This window comes from Crassostrea angulata, chromosome 7 (assembly GCF_025612915.1).
Source record: "Crassostrea angulata isolate pt1a10 chromosome 7, ASM2561291v2, whole genome shotgun sequence".
Classification (NCBI taxonomy): Eukaryota; Metazoa; Mollusca; class Bivalvia; order Ostreida; family Ostreidae; genus Magallana; species Magallana angulata.
Genome location: NC_069117.1, coordinates 43,782,389 through 43,803,553, shown reverse-complemented (window position 1 = coordinate 43,803,553; position 21,165 = coordinate 43,782,389). Strand labels below are relative to the sequence as shown.

Genomic DNA, 21,165 nt, shown 5'->3' with positions numbered 1-21,165 from the left:
CATTAAATAATTGTATATTAATTATCAGAAATTTAAATCCTAGCAATTTCAATACCTCTGATACATGTATAATTGATTTGCAAAAGAACAACTTCCTATCTTAAAAACTGTACGAGGAGTTATCGATACAATAAGGGTACATTTTTGGCAGCCACTGGCCTGCCCGCCGTTTTCACTATTTCAATAATCGGAAAACACGGTAAAAAAAATTTCTCTCAAAATTCTTAGAATTCAGAAGCAATGGAGCTACATGTGACCTCACGGCGGTCTCCGAACCCCATGCCGCACAAAATATATACCCCCTTGGGAAATTTCTTGATCGGTCTCTTTCCTATATAGAAGAGTACGCATTACTTATATTCCAGTTTTCATGTCAAAATATTTTAGAGAAATAAGATATTAGGCATTTCTTTTAAACAATTATCGTATTATACCGTGAGAATTATATTAATACAGAAATTAGTGCATTTGTCACATTGGCAACGATTTTTATATGTACATGAACCTAAGTGTCGTTCATTAAAAGCTTACTAGTATCAGGCACGTAGCATCAAGGGGGGGGGGGGGGGCACTCCTCCAGGGGGGGGGGCCTGGCATCCCCACTTTTCCGCGCAGCAAATAATTTTTTTTAAAATTTACATATAAAAAATTGAATTATCATGGAGTTGCCCCCCCCCCCCCCCCCACTTTTGTGTGAGCAGGTAAAAAATTGATATGAAAATAAGGAAATTAGTATTGACATTGAAGTTATAAACTACGCCACCCCCTCCCCCCCCCCCCCCCCCCCCCATTAGGATTTTGGGAAAGTCCGAATATCCTTTTTCTTTTTTTTTCTTTTTTTTTTTTTTGCTTGTCGTCAAGATTTTTTGGATGAGTCTAGCCCCCCCCCCCCCACTTTCAAAAACGATGCTACGTGCCTGAGAATTGCAACAGTTTAGTTGAATATTATGTTTATTTGTCGTCCATTCCGGCGATTTTGACATGCCTTTTCCCGCAACAAGGCAGTTGCCGTATAAGGTCATGTCAAAATTCGACATTTGTCAATTTGTATCATATCAGATGTGCTATTGCCGAGCCTGAAGATACAAATGCAGAAACTACAGATTGAAAGTGTGCAAAGTTAAAGGTTTAATTAACTATATAATGAAAACAATAAAGCTGCAAAATGTGCATCATACGAAGGAACTGAGTGAAATCTTACATGAATTTTATGCCCGAGTTTTATAGGTTACACGATCAGAATTACACATATTCATACTCAGGCTCACACGCCAACATGATTGCATATTCGGATTTACAAGTTTACATGTCTGGATTTTTGAACACGATTACCCTCCATTTGTGTGTGTGTGTGTGTGTGTGTGTATTTGTATGTTAAATACGTACATGGTAAACTATAAATGTTGGATGCGTACCATTTTCCATGAAAAAAGTTGATTCAGAATAAAATCTAATCATCACATTACAAATTACTAGTAATTAATTGATGTGACTAGGCTTGATAATAATGTTGGCCTTCATTTTATTTACTAAAAACCAAGTTAATTAAAATCACTTAGACCCTTTTCCCTAGTTCTGTATCATATTGTATGTAATTACATGTACATTTTTCACATTAAAATTCTAGAATCTCATTCTAAATTAAACTTGACTCGAAACATATAGTTTCTTTCCCAGCAGTACTAAACCAATTTTTGCAATGTTTTTGAAAGGATGCAAATGAAATTAATATCATAAAAATGTTATGAAGTTTTAAAAAAAAAAATTAAAAAAAAATGTGTTTTTGAATGGAACTGAATTTTTTATTGAAGTATCTTGAAAAGTGTTCATGTACATTTAATTGAAAGATATACCAAGATATGTTGAACATTTGGTTCGTGATTGAGATCAATGTTCCTGTGCTTGGAAGCCTCCAGATTCAGAGGATCTTCTTGATTTTTGGATCCTAAAGCAAGGTTTTACAAAAAAGGCTTTGAAATCACTGCATGTTGATATTTTTATTCCATTAAACTTATTTGAGATAGATTTTTTAAATAGTAATTAAAAAAATGTTATTAGATCTATTTTCTTAAAAAACCCAGAAACAAAACAATCACAATTTGAATATTTTTGAAAAGTAAGGACTTAGGTATATTGACTTATAAGAGTACAAGTATTGGCCATTTTGCCATAGCAATTAAGCCCCCCCAATGCGGGCTCTATTTCAAGGCCGGGAATGTTCAAACTCATTACATCCAAACTTATAAAATAAATTCAAAGTAAAAGAAAAAAAAAACTGAATACCAACAGTTGCATACAATTTTATTATTCTTGCCCCATTGTACCTAAATGTTTCTAAAATATCCACTTAAAAAAAATTACACAGACAATAAAGATTTAAATTTAAAATTGTCCTTAAAAAACAAAAAAATCCAGAAAAGATGGATGGGCCTCAGTATTTTCTTATCCACCTGAAAACAAAACAATATGAAAAGATTACATTATAATCATAATGTACATTTATGAATTACAAAAACTGTTTAGTATAACTAATCCAGTGAATAAATGAGAAATATAATTTTATCACAATTAAACCTTAAAATAAATACAAAAGGAAAGAAAAATATGAAAAAGTTCACACATTACTTACATCATTTACCTGGTACTAAAATTCATTGACAATTAAGGCAGACAAGTCTTATCAGACAAGAAAAGCTATGATGACCTAGCTTTAATATGACTTCTTTACTTACTTATTGGTTTCCATGTTGTAGAACAATTCAACTTTGTTCTTATAGTAAAAACTGGAGGGCTGCCCATGATTCATTTGACTGTATCCCCCTTTCAGACAAACATTGCCCTCCTCAGCCGAGGTAGAGGCAGCAGCCCTGGGCTCAGGGAGTGCCTTCACATAGAACCAACAATTGGTTCTAGGATTATAACATTCCACTGATGAAAGCAAGCTGAATTGATGAAAAATATATGAAAATAATTCTAAAAGTTATCACCCAAATTTCTTTCCATTAATTTTAATCAATATTTCTCTTCTTGTCCTGAAAATTGTGAAGACATACTGGTACATACCGATTGCCTTCACCTATTCCACCAATAGAAAATATATAGCCATCTACTTCACAAAGGGAATGCTCCATCCTGGCAACATTCAATGGAGCCACTGGTCTCCACTCTTTGGTCTCGTATGAGTACACCAATACTTTATTGGTGGGGGAGGGACACTCCGAATCTTTGTACCTGGTTCCACCTACAAAAATTGCATAATCAGATCATCTTGCACTGATTTTAACATGATTTGATTTGACAAATATATATTAAAATTTTCTTCAAAGTGAAAATTAATTAGGTCAGTTGCAGTATTTGCTGATTTTGTGACATGCTTTGCCCCAAACCCCGTCAAACTTGAAAGTTCCATGGAAATTTGACCCCCTGGATCTATCTATTACTACAATCTTGAATTCCCCGCCTATAATGATGTAATTACCCAGCTATTATTGCATTTCAAACACAATCTGCTATAAGCTAGACCTCCAGACCCCCCTTATATTTTTTTATTTCTTCCTTCTACTTCAATTTTTAGAGACAACCCGTCATAAGTCAAGCTTCATTATCTAATATTTTGAACTGATGATCAAAGAGAAGGATATCCACAGTGTAGAGCCATACAGAAGTTTAAAAAAGAAACACTGAAGAGAACTTCCAATTTACTTCCAGATGTCCATGGTACATGTATTAAGAGTTACTGGCATTCTATATAATGAGGTAGAACTGTATCTACTTACCAACCATGTACCACTGGTCTCATCCCCATATCATCTCTGTACGAGAATCCCTACCACCATCAGAGAGGGGCAGGTCCTGCATTCGATCTCTTTTACTCCTTTTCTTTTTTACATGTTTGTCATTGCTTTTTCCCTCCATTATGGAAACATGTTTTTGCTTTGGTTTCCTCCCAATCATACAATCCATGCTTTGTAGTCCAGTTGGGTTGGGATGATTGTGAAAGCCACTGGCTGGCTTTCCAGAAAGCCATGTCAGAACTTTAATGTCGTTCTGTTTTTCTTTCTCGTTCATCACAGACCCTAGGTATATATTTATATTTATGATAATATAATAAGCTGTTTTACTTTTAAGCAAGTTCAGTTATTACAAAATAATAAACTCTGGTCATCATATGTACATAATTAGGAAGCAAGTCCCTAGCTCTGTATACCTATATCTAACTGCATGATAATGTTTCAACATCAATTTCCAAATTGATAATGAAGTTCTTTGTAAAGAAGTTTTCTATACTCTGTCCCTGGGACAAACCGTAATAATAACATCTTCTAAATGAATTTCAAATTTGAATATTTGAAGTGTCTAAAAATTAGGAGCATTCATGTACTTTGATAAGGTTTGTAGTTTAAACCTTGATCAACTTAAATTTGAAAGTATCCAACTATCCATGCCTTTTTGCCAACAACATCAAGTGAATAAAGGTGACATAATTAAATGAAATGATTAAAAAGTAGTTATGTACAAATAAGATGGCTATCTAAGCTGTACCTAAATAGTACATTAATTGTTTCCAAGGTAACCACCTACAGTAAAACTTGCTAACAAGGAACTTGGATAATAGAAAAGGTTTAGTTTGGATTTATGAATGAAATTATAATATTTCACCCATCATTTGTACAGTTAAACTTTCTTCTACTAATATAAATAATCATACTCTTTAAGAAATAAAATTCCTTTATCCCAAGAGGTCTTTATACATGTGAATGAGTTTTACTGAATTAAATGATAACTACTGAAAGTCAAACAATGCTACGTGTACTTGTACATGTCAATTTTATTATGATGAGCCTGGAAATGTATACTTTTTACGGTTTTATCCTTCTTTTTATATCATTTTCACATCAATTTTTTTGATGGTATGTTGACAATAAAATATTACATTTTGATTCCCTGTATTGCTTGATACAAGGTGCAGAAATGGTGGACCAGCTTTGACTTTGGGAACAGGCATGACGATTAAAATCCTTGATAGCATCTTCAGTCATTAGAACAATGTCATAAGTGACATTGGGTTCCTTGAACTCAGAGCTACAGTGTGTCTATACGGGCAACAGAGAGAAGAAAGACAGAAAAGGAATAGGTCAGAAGAACAGAAATAAAGATAAGAATCATCCTGGAATGTAACATTAAAATGTTGAAATAGCTTATGTTTACAATGCACATTGGAATATTTTTGAATGTAAAATTGAAACATTTCAAGAAAATGATCTATCAAATATATTTATGATTTTAGGCCATCTCACAAAGAAGTTTTTGTTCTCTCCAAGTCAACAAATAAATAAGAATGTAATTCATGTAGGTATATCTAATAAAATTCTGGGCATCATATTAACCATATTAATTCTCATGCATACAACTTTGAAAAGAAAACTGAATTTTCCTTCTTAAGTTTATGAATATTATGAATCAAGAAAGGGCAAACAACTGAATTTCAATGTGATTTATAATCATTACAGTCATTCCATTGATTCATTCCAGTGTTGAGTTAAGTTTTTAACATATATATACTGTACTTACCTTTGATGATACTTTATTTACAAACAGATGATCAATCTATCTAAGCATGATTTTTACGTTGCACATTTAGCAAACCTGATAATGCTGTCAATTCAGTTGTTTATAATTAAATTTAAAGAAAAATCATCTTTTATTGTGGAAGAAAAATTATTTTATACTTGCTTGTATAATACTATATAAAAGAAACTGAAATAAAAAACTTAGCATAAATTGTTTTGAAAAGAAAAACAATTCGGTATGTACTCATGTTATAAAGAAATATAACTATTCATGCACCTTTAGATATTGCCCAACACTCCCTCCACTGTTGGCAAGGCTCCGAGGTTCTTGAATCTCCAGATTCAGAGGGTCTTGCTGGTTGAGGCTGATGGAGGTTTGAACCCTACACCAAGGTATGAAAGATGCATTGAATTCAGATATTCTTTATTACACTGTCATTTTTTTTCACAATAAAATGGAGTAGATACTTTAAAATGCATGTTTTACATAACAGACTGGTAATATATATGTATATGCCTTATTACTTATGTTTATGATTAGGTCTATTGTTTAATTTCAAGCTATAAACCTATGATTTTTCCTTTTCATATATAAAAAGTAAGGTAATATTGAAGAGTACATGTACTTACCAGTTAGCCAAAGTGATCAAGCCCACACAATGGGGGCTCTGCTTAAGGGTGGGACATTTTATGAAGCATTCCATCAATTGCTGGTTTGATAGGTGTGAGAACCTGACCATGTCCATCACTCTTTCCAGATGCTTCATTCGATCCTCAGGATGGTGAAGCCAACTTACAGCGCTCTCAAAAATGTCCATCTCTGAACTCACATTGAGCCTATCATTGGACAAAATCGTGCAGATTGTGTCCACATCTAAGCCAAAGAAAGAGGAACTGTTCCTTATCTCCATAAAATTTTTGGCTATGGCATCCATTAGAATGCTACAAAGTTGCACATCTTTACCACTCCTCATCTTTTTCAAAAGTTCAAGCATGTCATGGTGACTCAGAGAGGAGATTTTCTGCAAACACATCTGTGTGATTTGCTGCACTTCAAACATCCGAGAGAGATCAAGTACCTCATGCAGACAATCAGGCTTCATGGGATTTATATTACCAGAATAGATGCAATTTAGGAATGCCTTCAATGCACCTTCTGAAACTCCATTAACTCTAATTTGCCTAGGTCTGATAGGTGGCTGAGTAAAGTCCTTGCTGTTAAACAACTTCTCAAACAAAGGACTCTGACTAGCAAGAACGACCTTATGCACCGGGTAAATGATGCTGCCCAGTTTGAATGAAATGTCACATATTTGTTCTCTGTTGTAGATCTCATTCAAATATTTGCCAATATTGGCATAGTGCTTGCTGTTTGAAGCCTGTATATGACCTGAGAGTGGTGCACTACCAGTTTCATTTTCAGTCTTGGGAGATGATCTTTTAAGGTTTCTGGGGACCTCATCATCTGATGCAGTTTTAAGGTTCCTGGGTACCTCATCATCTGATGCAGTTGATGAAACTGAACTTGGTGGAGAAACTGAACTTGGTGGAGAAGGAGTCTGGTTTTGGTTTCTGTCCACTATAATTGTATAAATACATTCCTCAAATAAATGATACCTTCATAACAAAGTTTCTAAATGATTTAAAAATTGAGAATTATTAAAATAAAAATAAATGTATTTTTCTAAATATCTAATGATCTAAAAGTCAATCATTTAACAGCCCCCCCCCCCCCACTAACCTTCAATAAATTTAATAAATCTCCTAAACTCAGTGTTGGAAGTTGTTTCTATTTAATGAAAGCTACATCAAACAGCTGACTATTTTAATCCAATAGAAAATAGATTTGCTATAATAATTGTATTTCTAATAACAAAAAGAAAAGAAAGGGTTTGATAAAAATATTTTGGGTTGAAGATTACAAACCTTTTGTCATTTCTTCAGAGAAGGCAAGCAAACCTTTTTTATGGAGAGCCAAGTAAATGCTAACAGGATCCAATAAATATATAAAAGTAAAATGCAAATACCCTTACCTTTCTGCTGAATATTTCTAAATTTCATGGAGTCCAAGACCACAGACCCAGAGGAAGAAGTTTTAGTTGTAGAAACTCTAGATGTAGAAGCTCCTAGGGCAGCTTTTTCAGCCTTAAAAAATATGAATGTAATTAAAGCAATAAAAAAAAATTAGATTAATATCAAATGTAAATAGAAACATTACTTTCATATTAAGCAAAAACTTACTTTCATCCTCTCTTGCCGCTTCCTCTCAAGCCAGCAGGCCTGAGGGTCGGCATCCTCTTTGCTCATAAAGCTGTACCAAACGTCCCGATTTACTACAATCGGTTCACGCTTTGGCAGGACTTCACTTGTCACAATCATAGTGTCCTTCATCTTTGGACACGATGAATTTCAAGAAATCTAATAATGCCTTTCAAATTTCTGAGGTTTAATAATAATTAAAGAATAAAAATAAATTTACAGTTGATAAACTGTTCCAATTGAACGATGTATAACCACACACGAGCACCAGACACTTTCGACGAATCGATGGGCGAAGGCGAAGATTGATAGTATTCACAAACTATCAATCTTTGGGAGTCACGAAAACGCAGCTTCTCTCTAGCAATACTATTACGTAACTAAGGAAGTTTAAACATGCCCGCGCATTTAACTTGAAATGGCAGGAAGTAGCATAATATCTTGTTTTTTCGTTGAACAAGATATTTCCGGATTTTTTTTGAAAAGTCGATCAATGCATTTAGCATGTAGATTTTTATTTAAGACCTAAATAAATGAAGACAAGTATTTCACTTAATCGGAAAAACGCAAATATCCTTAGTTACATATAAGAAATATCTTCAAAGATACGATACACGGATATATCGTATACTTATAGAAAATATACCCTTTTCCGCCCTATCCGATATAAACAGAAATTTCGCCTACCGTGTGATATAAACCCTAGGGGTGTGATAAAAGATTTTTGTTATACTTTCATGTTAAATACTGAAATCTGATTGGTTAAGACGCAGTTAATAATATTTACTATTACCCTCAGCGTTAGCAACGCACTTGGCAACGGGTAACATTAAAAAATGTTACATGCGCGAAAATTATGCGCGTACGGTTCGCTGTAGAATTCACGTTATTCCTATATAAAAGCAGTAAAATTTTCCTAAAAATTTTAAAGAAGACATTCAGTATAACAAAATAAATAGTGCCTGTTTGGGAGGATAACAGTTGAAATTGACACCCCTCAAAAACCATTGTCAACCTCCGCTTCGCGTCGGTTGACAATGGTTTTCTCGGGGTGTCAATTTCAACTGTTACCCTCCCACACGGGCACTATTTATATAATATCACATCTCTCTTCGGCAATCTTCGGATGTTATATCACACCCCTGACGGCTCTCGGGCTAATATACAGCGACCTTGGGCAAATACAGGATGTGATTTAAAAATTGCAATGTAATAATCTAAATATGAACTGCATGAAATGCTTTGGGACCAATTTATAATGAATATAAACGGGATGGGAAGGAGAGGGAGGTGGGACAAGTACTAAAATACCACCACCACCCCCATTAATTGATAAACGGGGTGGGGGGGGGGATTAAAGTAATTAATTATAAAGGTCGACGTAGGTATCAACCCCATTTAATTGATACTCTTTCAATAACTTAGAAAGTGGTCAGTATATGTATAACAATTTTGAAATAAACTTCACGTTAATTTTGTGTTGGTGGTAATTATAATTCAATTTCTTATATGGTTATATAACCATAGGCTAGATAATTATATATGGATCGCCCTTAGGCGTCGGAACCGGGGGCTGGGGGGGGGGAGGGCTTTGCCCCTCCCCCCCCCTACTTTTTTTTGCAAAGTTATAAGCTTAACCATACCCTTACCCATAATTTTTTTTTTGCTTGTGAAGATTTCTGAAAAGGTGAAGCCCCCCCCCCCCCCTTTCAATTTGCTGTCAACTAAAACTGTGAAAAAGAGGTACATGGACCATATTGCTCACCTGAGGAACATTAAGGTATGATAAAATCAGCTTTCAAAAGTAGTAATAATACGAACTATCTGGACTGTGAATGTAGTTTAATACATGTAGATCCTGTACAAATATAATCCATTTTTCACCCTGGATATTCTTATGTTTATAATCAAGTCCCTTTTCTTACACGATGATTTTTAAGGTCATATCACATGTTGAGCATCAGTTCTGAAAAAGATCCTCAACAATTGTTTATATATGGGATAAACCTACATCAAACTCTAAACCTCTTGTGAGGCACAAGAATTGTCCAGGGGCCAAAGTCTAAACAATTTTAACGAATCAGCAATTTGTCAAAACGCTTGCATATAAATAAAACCTTATATTAAAACATTTCAGTTTTTTGTGAATAATTAAAATGTTTTCCTTTGCAAAATTGGACCCCCAATGTGCCCCCGTCCTACTCCTCAAGATTTTGATTTGAATGAATTTGAATCTACATCATCTGAGGTTGCTTTCATTAATGTTACAGCTTTTCTAGGCAAATGATTTTTAGAAGATTTTAAAGATTTTTCTATATAATTATATTCAACGTACATTTTTGCCCCCCCCCCCCATCCCCATGTTTTGACCCCAAACTACCCCCGGGGATCATGATTTGAAAAAACTTGAATCTGCTCTACCTGAGGATGCTTCAAGATAAGTTTCAGCTTTTCCTGGCTGATTAGTTACTGAGAAGAAGATTGTTAAAGATTTACTCTATATATTCCTATGTAAAAGTTCAACTCCGCAAGTGGCCCCACTCTACCCCGTGGGTCATGATTCTCACAACTTTGAATCTTCTCCTCAAGTATAATTAGTTTTTGAGGAGAAGATTTTTGAAAATTTCTTTTTTTTTCAATAGTTCCCGTGGTCCTTAATTTTCACAAGTTTGAATCCCATTTGCTTTGTGTCAAGTTTGGTTGAAATCGGCTCAGTAGTTCTGGAGAAGATGTTGAAAATGTGAAAAGTTGGCAGACAGACGGACGACAAACAAAATGTGATTAGGAAATTCAGTTCAGGTGAGCTAAAAAGACCTTAACATATAATCAGTCAGTTTTGGGAGAGGGCCGTCTAAGTTATGGAACTTGTGCCCAATCCCAATTGTATTTTTGTACAATAAAAATATGTTCAAATCAATCAGTCAGTTAAACATCTATGGTAGTCAAGGGTTGCAGAAACTCGTGGCCAGGGAGGATTACAGATAATTTAAATTGTTGATTTTGGATTGGAGCTAGATTTGAAGGCCTGTCTTAAATTGTTCCAGCACCCCAAATGTCTTCTATTTACTTCGGAAATGTGGAACTTAGTCAGTGATGAATAATAGTAAATTATACGATAAGAATGTTTTAAAATTACAGAAACTGAATTGATTGATAGGTGTATCATAAAGTCTACTGACAAGCCATGAACAGGCTTTTTAATTAGTGAGGAGAAATCTTCATATATGTACAGAAATTGATGGTTTGCGATTATATTTTCTCAAACTGAAAGACATTAAGTCGTATTTGGTTTCAAATGTATCCCAGTTTACGGATAAGGTGAATAAATTTTGTGCACTGACGATCTTTTCATAAGATTGAAAAGATTATAACTACTTTGCTCCGATTTTATTCTTGTGTAAAACATATGTTGATCTATAAAAGATTTAAATGAAGCCCATCTATACGTTGTATTTTAATAGTTTTACTGTCAATTTATAATACAATATCATGTATTTCTTTTGTTTCACAATGTACATTTACTAGTATACCTTACACTGTCCGTTTTAATAAACTGTTCGTTGCTTTACGCGTTCCATTAATCAGATGACCTTTGTTTAAAGGTTAAAGTTTTACTGGTGGATATAATGTATCAAATCCTCGCAAATTAATTTTTCTTTTGCTGGATTCTATTGTCTGATCAAGGGTTGTAAAAATAAGATAATTTCCTTTGAACTACGTTACTTCAGCCCTTTGGCATCAAGGCACATGCAGAGGCTCACAGCCTGTGAGGTATACAATCTACAGTCACTACCGGACTAACGGCATACTCTAAAACCTGGCCTGGCCTGGCTTGGCCCCATTGGCCTGGCCTGGCCTCAAAGTTGGCCTGGCCTCATTTTTGGCCTCAAAATTGGCCTGGCCCCAAATTTTGGCCTGGCCTCAAAAATTGGCCTGGCCTCTAAATTGGCCTCTTCAAAAATTTTTGGCCTCAAAATTTAAAATTTCTTTTTTTCTCATTTTCTTAGATTAAAATTGAATTTTTATTGATTTCTTTCAGAATTGAATATTCTTAAGGAATAATCATATGAAAATATATATATGACAAGATGACCGATTTTTCAAGTTGAATTACTTTAATCCATGTCTAATCACACAAAAAATACCTATGACATGCATGCACAGCACTGCTCCTACTATAAGAAATAGATTTTCCCAATACTAAAGCGATTAAGTGGTCACTCCCATCTCCCATTTAAAATTTAAACATCATTTTAAGAGACTGACCTGATTGATATCCAAAACATTTGTAAACTGGTACATAGCATTAAATTGTTATCACTGTGTAATGCACTTTAAAATCTGCTGTTTGTTTATATTACCTGTCAACACCAATCAAGCCCAAATTTCCCTCCCCAGCAGAAATTTAATATCAACCTTTTCTGTCCTTAATCTGCTACATTTGGGTCAGATTCATTGCCTATCCTGCCGTTTAACATTTCACATGTCTAATTTAATTAATGGCATTTGTGAACGACTGCAACATTGCATCCCTCGATAGCTTGACCCGGTGATGTTCATTAATTCATCACCTCCTGATTATAGAGTAGAGTTTCCTGTATGTGTTGCTTGTATACTTAGGAAATAATTGTTCTCCTATGGGGAATTGTCATCATCGGAATTTGAACAAAGCAGAACATTTTGTGATTTTTGATAGAATAAACAAATATTGGCCTCTTCCATTACTTTTTTCTCAAACAAGTCGTTGGTAAAAGAAGAGTTGCATAGATAGTGTCTAATCCTGAGAGCAGTTTGATCTAAATACATTGCAAAAACATGCCATCGTTATACATTTGCAGGGCAAAATCACATTCTTAAGTTCTTAAGAATTTAAATCATACTGAATAAAAATCTGTTAGAATTGATTACTCAACATACTTTTAGTCATAGATATACATTGTTAGTACTATATTTTCAATTGTAACTATTATTTTTGATACATTATCACTTTAAGACACTATAGGCACCAAAAGTGATGTTTAATGTGCATTGAAAATAAAACATCAATAAAAACGTCAAATATGTAAAGAAAATATAAAAATAAATTTGAGGCCAAAAATTTTTGTAGAGGCCAAATTTGAGGCCAGGCCAATTTTTGAGGCCAGGCCAAAATTTGGGGCCAGGTCAATTTTGAGGCCAAAAGTGAGGCCAGGCCAACTTTGAGGCCAGGCCAGGCCAATGGGGCCAAGCCAGGCCAGGCCAGGTTTTAGAGTATGCCCCGGACTAACTGGGTTTTTTTCGTAACCTACAGAAACTTTTAAACCGGTTCACACATCAAACATTTTATTGTTGTAACCGACTTTGCTAAAATATTACCGACAGAGGATAAACAAGGGCAATTAATCAGCGACATCACCTGTTGGCGATGACTAGCTTGCACTCTACATCTTTACCAGATGGGCTTTATGTTTTAAATTTTGCCTCTTGGCGTTTTTTTTTTTTTTTGACCAGCTCCATTCATTTGCCTCTCTCTCTCTCTGAAAATATTGTGCGGTGTTTTCTGCTCTTTCCCCATTTTGTTTGTAGTATTGTCTGTTTGATTCTATCTTTTGACCAAACTGTAGACAGATTAATCACCTACATCTTAAAAGAATGCATATCCATTTATCAAATTAAAGAAAAGATGTCGGGACAACCTGCATTATCAATGTGGTTAATAACGTTCTTCATATCCTTTAGTCAACGAAACGGCGTTCTAACCTAACCTTTTTAACCCTAAAACTACACTATACGGTTCCTGTAAACTTTAACAAGGTGGCGCTGAAGGACCGACTTTTGTTGATATATATGATTCGTATGAAGTTGATACATGTGCCGTGTACGTGTGCACGTCTCTTCTACTTTTTCTTCATGGTATTTCCTCCATGACTATTTTCTCAATTTTCTTCCAATAAACGATGGACATTTTGTATCACTCGATTGGCGTCAAAATCAAACGATTCAATTAACTTATAAAAAATCGTTATATATTTTTTGTATTAGAAATTTAACTTTCTTCAAACTGAATTGTAATTCATCGTATTATCACAATCTGATTAAAATCGGATATTCTATGCTTCCGTTTATATGATATGTTACAACGTACATGTAGCAACTATATCATATTATAAACGGTAGCATTGAGGATCAATGGATAAGATTAAAATCAGATTAATATCAGATTTTGACTTTGAAGTTCAAGAATTCTGTATACTTATTACCAATTCAAAACAGCAACTACTCTAAATATATAGAGTTGCAAATACTCAGCAATTGGCATTTGTAAGAATACCCGTTAAGTTTGTTTTTAATCAATACCCTACATGATGGCTTATTTGAGGTTGATGCTTGATAGTGATCCTAAATTGCTACTTTGCTTTTCAGTGAAAATTCTAATCATTTTAAATATAAAAACTCGGATGAATTATTTTATCAGTTTCATTCAGCTTACACAAGATCTTTTAAACGATGACACAACTTCCCTGTTCATGCTAGTACATTTAAATCGGGTTCTGACAATATATAAATCGGAATTTTTCCTTCCCCATTATCAAGTTTCCGTCCGCAGAAAATAATTCTAAGTGAAACTTAAGTGAGATATAATTTTCATTATATTCATACCTCTCTTTATGGAAAAAGTTCCCAAGACAGTAAATCTTTGTAAGCCAAGTAATTACAGCTCTCTCTCTCTCTCTCTCTCTCTCTCTCTCTCTCTCTCTCTCTCTCTCTCTCTCTCTCTCTCTCTCTCCAGTAATTCTTGTCACAAAGTACGAAATTCATTTAAAAAATGATTGACATCGATAGACCTTTTTACGGAAGCTCATTGAGGCCAGCTTAGCAGAAAGAATAATTTCTTTTGCGTTTAAACGCAATAATTATTGCGTTTAATCGCAATCTTTTGCATTAAATCGCAATATGTTTTGCGTTTAAACGCAATAGCTATTGCGTTTAAACACAAAGAACATTGCGTTTTAACGCAAAGATTTGCGTTTAAACGCAAAGTTTTGCGTTTAAACGCAAAAGTATTGCGTTTAAACTAAAAAAATGATTGCGTTTAAACGCAAAGGTAATATTGCGTTTGAACGCAATAATTTTTTGCGAATAAACGCAAACGTTTTTGCGATCAAACGCAATGATTTTGCGATTAAACGCAATAATCGTTGCGTTTAATTGCAAAAGGTATTGGGTTTAAACGCAAAAGTTATTGCGTTTTATTGCAAAACTGTTTTTTAATTTGAACATGACTTTTTCTATTTAGAACAAAAGAAGAGGTTTATGACATACTTATGTTATGCCACAACCATCCGTCAATCTGTTAATTATACGTAATGTTAGACATTTCTCGTCGTGCTCTCTCCTTCATTTCTAATTTGTTTTTCATATTGTTTCTCATAAATCAAATCTTAATTATTCAATAAAACCAAACAGTCTGCACATACACTGTATAACTGCCATCCATAATGCATTATTATATCATTGTCAAATGAAAGTGATAATGTTTATTCAATATGACGGACTGATTTGACATTTCTTGTAATTGTTATATCACTGATTTGAATTGGTGATATCACATATTCAAAAAGTGATAGCATTTATTAGAATAGGTATTATCACCCATCAATCACCTATTTATCTTGTGATTTGAACAAGGGATATCACATGTTTGAAAAAAAGATACATGTATCACTCTTTGAGTTTGAATAGATGGAATCACCTTTTTAGATAGATGATTTTACTTTTTGAAAAGGTTTTATCACCTATTCCATTCGGTAATATCTTTGAGACAATAAATTTTCATAGTATAGCCATCAATGCAACTGTTTGTGCAAGTTCCATTTGTTTTAATTTGTCACACGAATTGACATGCCTCTATTAATAAGACCTCTTGGCATAATGCTCTTTGCGAAGGAGTCTTTTCCGTTTTTTCAATTCAACTGTTTCTCACAGTCTAGATACAAAGTATCCGGCAAGCAAACATCACTGGTGCATCCATCAATTGCCATTTTGCATGTCATCTCTAAGGAAGAATTTGGAAACAAATATAAGCAAAGACTTATTCTGTCTCTTGTATTTATTTTTAGCGCAATCCTTTTTTTAGGATACGTTTGCTTAGAAGTGCCTGATGCTTTAAGTACCTATTTCATTATAAGTAATTCCAAGAGAAAACCAGAAATTGACTCTTTGTGATGTGTAAAGTGTTGTCATCAAATAACGCACTTGGTACATATACTTTAGTGTATATATATAAGCAAATGAAAACTGCAATTAAACGCAAAAATCATTGCGTTTAATCGCAAAATCATTGCATTTAATCGCGAAATTATTGCGTTTAATCGCAATAATTATTGCGTTTAATCGCAAAAACTTTTGCGTTTATTCGCAAAATATATTGCGTTTAAACGCAATAATAGCTTTGCGTTTAAACGCAATATTTGTTTTGCGTTTAAATGCAATACTTTTGCAATTAAACGCAATACATTGCGTTTAAACGCAAAACTTTGCGTTTAAACGCAATCCACTTTGCGTTTAATCGCAAAAGTTATTGCGTTTTATCGCAATCTTTTGCGTTTAAACGCAAAATACATTGGGAATAAACGCAAAAGATTGCATTAAAACGCAATAATTATTGCGATTTAACGCAATATAAATTTATTTATTTACTGAACTGGCCTCAATAAGCTTCCGTACCTTTTAGACTCTTCCGTATTAAACAAGGGAGTTGAATTTCAACCCCCCCCCCCCCCCCCCCCCCAAAAAAAAAAAATCCAAACAAAAACCCAAACAGACGCGTACCATTTTTACAGATTTATGTTCCAACTTTAAATCTACTAATAGCTTAAAATTCCTTTATAGACAAAATGCATAACTTAAGCGATTAAAATTCATTAAAATCACAGCAACTCGTGAACATTATTGCGCCAAGTTGAAATAAAAACATACATGATTGAAAAATGCTCGACTAGTTATGAGCATATCAATCTTGATGGACTCCCGATGAGGCGGACAATAAGCAGATACATTTTAATTTTTATAAACATATGTGGAATCATTTAAAATTCGTGGGGCCAATTTTCTTGGATTGGATTTTTTGCTTATTTGTGGGGATGTAACTTCGTGGATCCGTCGGTTTTCGGTTTTAGTAAGAAAATTAACTCCTCAAAATTTGTTTTCGTCGAGGATGTAAATTCGTGGAGGAGGTTAAATAAGAATACCACGGAAACTGAAGCACCACGAATTCTAATGATTCCAAAGTAGTACAGAAACATCCTTCAACTATCAAGTTTAATGTAGGATTTGTATATGTTTTCGGCACACCAGGTTGACAAGATGTTGAATTGTCTAATCACGTATAAACTGGTATATCATACATACTTATAACAAATATAAGCCCTCCCACCTACTATCTTTATATATCTCTTTTTTTCAAAATATTACGAAGGATTAGGGTTGTTTGCAGCCTCTGTAACACTCCTCTAAATATGCCACTGCAAGCAGATCGTAAACTAAACCCTTGGCTTGCGAAGATGGGAGATGGAGTGTCACCAATATACTCTTTGTACCGTGAATTTAAGAACGACGCACGATGCGACAGACGAAATAAATAACGCACACATGCATGCTTTATCTAGGTGTCAAAATGACAACAAATGGATATGTAGAAACAAGATGACCTTGTATTAATATCACATTATGTGCGTGTCGCCAAATCAGACTTGAACGTCCCAGTGAATACTTTGTGTCCAATTAAAAAAAATGTAGAGTATTTACTAAGAACGAAATATACTATAAGACGTTTTTTGTCGTTTAATGTTTCTTTTGTACTAAAGTTTGTACTAAAATTGCTGTCGTCAGCGATTACCATCAGTGTTCCGGTCGGAGGTAGCGACAAGTGTTTCCCCTAGCTAGGCTCATGAGATACATATTGTGGTTAACCTAATTTCACACTATCAAGAAAAAATATCTCAAAAAGGAAAACTCTCTACCTCAGAGTTCATAAAACGCTCCATATTGGGAGAACTCTAAAATGCGGTCGGTTTGATGTTCACCTTAATCAATTCTCAATGATTTCAATGAAAAGAATCGGTTTAATTATAAAGCCATTTCTTTATCTACTGGGTATTAAAATACTAAACAACCTCATGGTACAGGGTAAAATAAACCCGATCTCCTAGTTTGATGAAAGTGATTTGCCCGCATATGAACAAAAGGTTGAATCACCAATGGGCAAAGAATATCTATTAATGGTACGTTTGTAACAAGCTTTTCTAAAAGTATATTTTTGTCCCCCGCCGCAATGCGGAGCGGGGACATAGAAATGCCGGGCGTCCGTGTGTCCGTCCGTCACACTTTTTTGTAAGCGCTCTCATGCCTACAAATTTTGATGGATTTTCATTAAATTTATACCAAATGTTTATACCACTATTACCTTAATCAAGTTCGAAAATCAGCATTGGTCGATACTTTTTGTTGGAGTTATGGGACTTTGACCACAATAATGACTCCGTTTTATCCAAATATTGACCTTGTAAGCGCTCTCATGCCTACAAATTTTGACGGATTTTCATTGAATTTTTACCAAATGTTTATACTACTAATACTTTGGTCAAGTTCGAAAATCAGCATTGGTCGATACTTTTTGTTGGAGTTATGGGACTTTGACCACAATAATGACTCCGTTTTATCCAAAAATTGACCTTGTAAGCGCTCTCATGCCTACAAATTTTGACGGATTTTCATTAAATTTATATCAAATGTTTATACTACTAATACTTTGGTCAAGTTCGAAAATCAGCATTGGTCGATACTTTTTGTTGGAGTTATGGGACTTTGACCACAATAATGACTCCGTTTTATCCAAATATTGACCTTGTAAGCGCTCTCATGCCTACAAATTTGACGGATTTTCATTGAATTTATACCAAATGTTTATACCACTAATACTTTGGTCAAGTTCGAAAATCAGCATTGGTCGATACTTTTTGTTGGAGTTATGGGACTTTGACCACAATAATGACTCCGTTTTATCCAAAAATTGACCTTGTAAGCACTCTCATGCATACACATTTTGACGGATTTTCATTAAATTTATACCAAATGTTTATACCACTAATACTTTGGTCAAGTTCGAAAATCAGCATTGGTCGATACTTTTTATCCCCTGCCGCAACGCGGAGCGGGGACATAGAAATGCCGGACGTCCGTCCGTGGCTCCGTGCGTCCGTGTTTCCGTCCGTCACATTTTTTGTAAGCGCTCTCATGCCTACAAATTTTGACGGATTTTCATTAAATTTATACCAAATGTTTATACCACTAATACTTTGGTCAAGTTCGAAAATCGGCATTGGTAGATACTTTTTGTTGGAGTTATGGGACTTTGACCACAATAATGACTCCGTTTTATCCAAAAATTGACCTTGTAAGCACTCTCATGCCTACAAATTTTGACGGATTTACATGAAATTTATACCAAATGTTTATACCACTATTACCTTGGTAAAGTTCCTAAATCAGCCTTGGTCGATACTAGTATACTGCTTGACCGGCGGGGGACCCAGGAATTCTATTCTTGTTGTTGGAGTTATGGGACTTCGACCACAATAAAGACTCCGTTTTATCCAAAAATTGACCTTGTAAGCGCTCTCATGCCTACAAATTTTGACGGATTTACATGAAATTTATACCAAATGTTTATACCACTAATACCTTGGTCAAGTTCCAATCAGCCTTGGTCGATACTAGTATACTGCTTGACCGGTGGGGACCCAGGAATTCTATTCTTGTTTAGTTTATTGTTGATTCGAATGCCTATGATGAATAAAATTGATATTGTTTAGATGTATTTTATGCCTTATTTTCTTAAAACGGATTGGGTATTACTTTACGTAATTCTATTTTCTGCTTCTTATTTCACACCCTTAAATAACTGTTTCTATCAAAATCATTTTTAGAATTAATTATGATAAATAAATTCCATTTGGATGTGATTAAAATTAAACTAGAAGCAATTCCCGCAGGGAATAAGAATCAGATGAAAAGTTCAAGTTTGAATTTATCGGTTGATACCCAATCTTGACGACACGCAAATTTTTTTTTCATTGTAAAGAAATCAGGAACGGCACCATTAATTGCTACCGCTATGTCCCGCTCAAAGACTAAAAAAGACAGGGTCTATAAAGCTTCAGAATCTATCATTACATCATTGTTTCGTATATATAAATGTATATTTAAGGAATAAGGAATCATTCTTTGAATATTATGAGGTGATCAAATGCGGTCGGGCTTAATCATATCCAAAAGGCCTTAATGATAGATTTGATCACGTCCCGACCAAAATGATCACCTCATAATATTTAAAGAATGATTCCTTATTACTTCTATTTATATAAGTTTAAGCTATCGTACGATTAAATTTTTAAATACATATAAACAACTTTTTTGGACATTTTTTTTTTCAGAGACATGTATGACGACGTTCTGGAAAATTTACCTAAAAAAAATTAGCAACAGGATTAAAGAGCATCGCGATGATGTTGGTTGCAAAAAGGAGGACGTACAACAGGAAACCATGTAGTGACACACATTGACTGATCACCACTCTGGAGCCTTCAACAGATGCGTAGGCAGCGGATGTAGTGACATCCAGTGATCAAACCTGAGGATAGTGTCAAATATGTTAAAGGCGTGACCCAAAATGAAGTTGTGCAGAGTTTTTATCAGCAAACACAATTCATGCCCCATGCTTGTTATTTTGCTCGTTATGAGGTTCACATACAGTTGAATTTCCCTGGCAGCGCCTTACAAGGAATATTACTCAGTGTTTTTAAGGTGGTATGGGATATTTCCATATTGCGACATATTTCCGATTGAAATAAATAGAAAATCAAGTATAATTTTATTAATCTTATCAAATTCAAATTATTTTGATTAGTGTGTACTTTCATTCACATTAATATTGACAGTCAGGTGTCCCATACTACCTTAATTATTTAAGATATTTCCGAATTTGCAGTGTCATGTGACCTGAAATTTTTTGGATAGTAGCTCTTTTTTTTAATCACAAGATTGCCCGGTTATGGCATGATCGAATGCCCGTCAATGAGAACCTTTCCTTCTCGCATATAGGGAGTAAACTTCTTCAAGTTGAAGGTTTTTCAAATGAAACATCGGATCTAGAGCAGCCATGCAAACTCCTATTAAAATATTTCTAAAAACAATACTGAAATTTCTTATTGCTCTTACTGTCTTACAAATCAACAACATAGATTTGAATACCTTAATAAGCAATACATTATAGTAACAAATAAAGATTATCATCTAG

General features: G+C 34.3%; 1 long non-coding RNA gene and 1 pseudogene across 3 annotated transcripts in view; one reads left to right on the top strand and one right to left on the bottom strand.

Moving 5' to 3' along the window:
* LOC128192372 (uncharacterized) overlaps nucleotides 1-21,165 on the top strand; it is a 24,497-nt gene extending 3,332 nt beyond the window's left edge. For 2 of the 3 annotated variants that reach the window (XR_008244544.1, XR_008244543.1), the window contains exons 2-5: nucleotides 4,964-5,134; nucleotides 5,288-5,349; nucleotides 5,854-5,963; nucleotides 20,303-21,165. This is a non-coding gene — a long non-coding RNA (uncharacterized LOC128192372). Of the gene's footprint in view, nucleotides 1-4,963; nucleotides 5,135-5,287; nucleotides 5,350-5,853; nucleotides 5,964-6,328; nucleotides 6,467-20,302 lie in introns of those variants that run through there. The other variant, XR_008244542.1, reaches the window with a different exon arrangement.
* LOC128192371 (kelch-like protein 3) lies at nucleotides 2,295-8,301 on the bottom strand (annotated as a pseudogene).